The sequence below is a fragment of the Palaemon carinicauda genome, chromosome 34 (genome assembly GCF_036898095.1).
Source record: "Palaemon carinicauda isolate YSFRI2023 chromosome 34, ASM3689809v2, whole genome shotgun sequence".
Classification (NCBI taxonomy): Eukaryota; Metazoa; Arthropoda; class Malacostraca; order Decapoda; family Palaemonidae; genus Palaemon; species Palaemon carinicauda.
Genome location: NC_090758.1, coordinates 27,734,366 through 27,739,365, shown reverse-complemented (window position 1 = coordinate 27,739,365; position 5,000 = coordinate 27,734,366).

Genomic DNA, 5,000 nt, shown 5'->3' with positions numbered 1-5,000 from the left:
ATATATATATATATGTAAATTATATATATATATATATATATATATATATATATATATATATATATATATATATATATATACATATATATATATATATAATATATATATATATATATATATATATAATATATATATATATATATATATATATATTATGACGGGCTTGAGTGAACCTTACCTGGGTGGCTAGGTTTGGGGATGTTTACTGGTCTGTTATCACTCAAGTTATCCTTCATAAATTTAAAATATCACCACCAACAAAAAATATTATTCTTTCTGTCTGCTTCACTTGTTGTTTTAACCACTTTTTAATTACCTCTTTTAATTACCTCTCCAATCCAGCAGGAACTTAATTAAACACTAAAGGACAATCCGTAATTTAATACTTAAATAAATAAACTTACATTCCAATATAATTACTTTCACACGTAATATCACAAAAACACAAAAAACAATTATAGTAAACCAAAAGAAAGAGATGTTTTCAAACACTGCACTAAATAGTTCTCTGAAGAAAACACACAAATTACAAGTGCAAAGAAGGCTAAGGAATGCAAATATCTGTATGGACTAAGTTAAGGAAAAGAAACCAAGGATAATGTAGAATAGTTTAACATAACTGATAATAGATGGCGTTGAACATTAAACACCCGATATCATCATATTTACACTAATAATTTTTTACAGTTTTTTCTAATAATTATGGACGTTCCGTCATAGATCCTCCCCCCCAAAGAGCATCCCTACTTAGGATGGCTGGGATGAGAGATAGCAGGAAGTCTGGGATAATGCGTCGGCAATTTTTGTTTTGATGTCCTGGGATCGCACGGAGCTCAAGATTATATCTTGTGAGATAGTATGACCAACGTAACAATTTGTCGTTCAGTAGTCGTGATCTATCCAGGAAGGTTAAAGGTCGATGATCTGTATAGACGATGACCTTGTGGTTGCATTCTAAATATGGAGCAAAGTGACGAAGAGCAGCTATGATGGCAAAAAAGCTCCTTTTCTATGGTTGCCCATCTAATTTGTGAAACCTTTGAATGAGCCTGAGAAATAAGATACTGGAAACAAGTAGTCCAGTGGCGGCTCATCTCCAGACTTGCAAGCTGATGACATCTGTAGAAGTACTGCACCGTATCCCGAATTGCTTGCATCTACCTGGAGTAAAAAATCTTGATTGAAATTTTGGGGCTTTAAGAATGGGTTTAGATATAAAATACTCTTTTCAAATTATTAAAGAGCTGTTGATGGCTTTTCTTCCAATAAAAAGAGATCTTTGGAGATGTTAAATTATATAAAGGACGCAGTGATTTCAGAGTAATTCTTAATAAAGCGAGAATAGTATGAAGTCATTCCTAGAAATGATTTTAACTCTTTCTTGTTTGTTGGAATTGGATAATCAAGTATACTTGCAATGTTGACGTCTTTGGGCATTATACTTCCACCTCCGATTGTATGCCCCCAGATAAGTTTACCTTAGCTCTCCCCAAAAGCACTCTTGGCCAAATTAACCGTTAACCTTGAAGATCTGAAGCGATGGAAAGGAGTTCTTCGAGGGTCTGCAGGTGTTTCATTCCCAGTCGTCACTAGCTACCACCCACGTCATCCAGATATACGTAAGTGTCTTTCATATTTCTTATTACCTCTGACATCATCCTTTGAAAGGTGGCAGGAGCATTAGTTAAACCAAATGGCATGACCTTATAAGAGAATAACCCAAATGGAGTTATAAATGATGAGATTTCTTTAGCTGATTGAGTTAAGAGGTACTTGGTAATAGCCTTTCATTAAGTCTATCCGTGTAAGAATTTTCTTATTACCAATGCTATCAAGGATATCATTGATTCTAGGTAATGGGAATGAATCTTTTACAGTTACCTTATTTTAACTTACGATAATCAGTACAGAGTCCTTAGTTGATTATTAGGTTTAGGTACTAGGAGACAGGGTGAAGCCCATGGTGAAGTGCTTGGTTCTGCAAGGTCATTATCTAGTAAAATACTGTACCTCTTGTTTCAACGAGTCCAACTTCTTGCCTACCATACGGTAGTACGTCTGGCGTATGGGAGTAAACACCTGACTCGATGGACGATATCATGTTGAATGGTTTGACTTCTCTGCAAAACTGTCAGAAACATACTTCATGAAACCTGGAGAGCAATTGTGATAGTAATTTTTCTCTGAGAAGATGGTATTCCTGTAAAATAACTGGGCAAGGATTTTAGAATTTGACTGTTGGTGTTGTCCTTTCCAGTTGATTAGTTGATCATCGTCAGGGGAGAACCACGAGCAAACTCTGAGGAAGAATCCTCCAGTGGTAGTATTTTCTTCTCAGGAGAAATTGAGAGATGACTTACCATTTTGAATAGGTGCTTGATATGCCTTCAACAAATTCACATGCACTAGTTGCTTTGATCGTCTACGATCAGGAGTAGAGAGAACATAGTTTACCTTAGAAGTTCTTTGAAGCACTTTGTAAGGTCCCATAAATTTTTCACGTAAGGGGGAACCGGGTATGGGATGATAATACAAGCACCTCATCTCCTGGCTGAAATACACGCAGCTTTGCCTTTTTATCATACAAGCGGGACATCTCCTGGGAATGCAAAAGATTGGTATTAGCAAATACATGAAGTGATATAATTTTATCCTTTAGCTCCTGTAGATATGAACAAAATGTTGGTAATCTCTTCTTCCCTTGTTATGAATGAGATTTTTCCTTCACCATACTGAGAGTGGTTCGGGGCTTTCTTCCGAACATTAATTCGAAAGGGGGGACACTCCAGTGGACTCTTGTGGTACACTTCTTATAATATACATCAGAAGATCAATATCTCTATCCCACTGTTCCGAAGTTTCCTGCATGTACTTCCGAAGAAGGTTTTTAGTAGTTTGGTGAACTCTTTCCAGAGCACCGTTACTTTGGGGATGATAAGCAGAAGCATATATGTTATGGAATATTGAATTCTCTCATAGCTTGTTGAAAAAGCTTACTAGTGAAGTTTGTGCCTCTATCACATTGCAATGTCTTTGGAAATCCATAGGTTGTGAAAAATTTTGACAAGTTGAACCAATTATAGCTTTTGCATTTATATTTTTTATTGGCACTGCTATGGGATATCTCGTTGTTGGGCAAAGAAACAGTAAGTAAATACTCATTACCTTGCTTAGTCCTAGGCATTGGGGCCAACACAGTCTATTGATAATCCTCTCAAAGGGAAAACTTTGGTACGGATATGGGCTGAAGAGGAGCTGGTGGAAGTCTCTCATTGGGTTTGCCAGTAGTCCTGGCAATGATGACATGCTTTAATAAATTGTTGAATGTCCCTTCTTCATCCCAGGCCAGAAGAAGTCTTCAGCTAAGGTAGAGTAAGTCTTGTTGACCCCAAAGTGGTTCACATGAGAGTGGGCTAATTCAAGAAGAGCTGGAACTAGAGAGAGTGGTAGAACCAGTTGATGGACAGTCAAACCATGTTGTGGTTGCTGGTGCTTTGGAGGACCTAAAATGTCGAAAAAGCAAATCATTATCAAGATAAAAGTAAGGAGTTTTGGGATGATCATCTGGCTCTGCAACTTTCTTCCAAAGATCCTTAAGAACAGGATCTTTATTTTTGCAAGTCCTTGAAATTTGATTTGGTCATATTTATAAGGTCCTAATGTCTTCTCTACTCTATTTCCACTATCTATAACAATTGGTTTAATTTGATGTCATTTGAATAACAGCATTATTTAATTTATTTGATTCATTTTCTATAAGAATATCAGGATCAGATACTACTGGATTAACAATGGCCCCTGCAAGATCATTACCAATTAAAAGCTGGATAGATGAACAAGGCAAAGGATCTCGTGAAACTGCAATTAAAAACATTACCTTGATAGTAAGGACACTGTAAATTCACCTCTGCCAAAGGCATGGATTTGGTGGTACTGAGGTCCGAAACAGTAACATACTCATGTCTCAGTTTGAAGTCCTGTGAAGGCAGAGCTACCACACTTTGGGAGGATCCTGTATCTCTTAAGCAAGTAAACTGGAATACCATTCACGGTGCCTTTACAAGTAAAAAGGTTTGAAGACGTCCCCCATCAAGTTCTTGAGCAGCAACATGAAAAGTTTTCTTATTATCCTTCCTATTAGGGTTCGGAGAATTCTTTCCAACATCAGACTTCTTGCACGAAGGATTAGGGACAGTTCTCTATGTGATGCCCCTTCCTGCTTACAGTAGGAACAATATGCTGTGGATGATTGAGAAAAAGTAGACTTATTAAATGGTTTAAATGTTTTATGAATCAAGTAGTAATCATCAGCTAAACTGGCTGCTTTCAACAAGTTGGTTTTCTCCCTTTTCCAGAATGAAAGTAGTAATGTTACCTGGCAATTTTCCTAATAAACTCTTCCATTAGAATAAGATTTTTTAAGGATTCAAAATCTGAAACACCTGTCTTTTGCAACCATTTTGTAAATTGCCTAACTTTGTCACTGCAAAATTCAACAAAAGTTTGTGAAGGCATTTTTGTAAAAGTGCCGGAAACTGTTGGCCGATAACCTTCAGCTGTGATGGCATAAGCATCTAAAAACTGCCTTTTTTAATCACATCATACTCCTTTACTTCAACCATCTGAGAGATTACATATGCTGCCTTACCTTTGAACTGATTTCTGACAACCATTACCCATTGCTCCTGAGGCCACTTCAAGGTTTTAGCAGTGTCTTCGAACGTTGTAAAGAATACCTCTGGGTCCTTTTCATCAAAATCAGGAAGCAGCTTTTTAGCTTCGAGTATGTCGAACTTACTGGGTATCTCTCCATCAGTTTTCAGCTTAATCTGTATATTTGCCGACTTCTGTTCTTTTTGTATCTCTAGTTCAGCCAATTTACACTTGTGTTCATACTCTAATGCCAATAGTTGCTGTTGCTTTTGAAGTTCTAGTGCAGCCATTTTCTGTTGTTCTTTTTTGCAATTGTAATTGAAGACGCAACTGTTCTATTTTCGGAT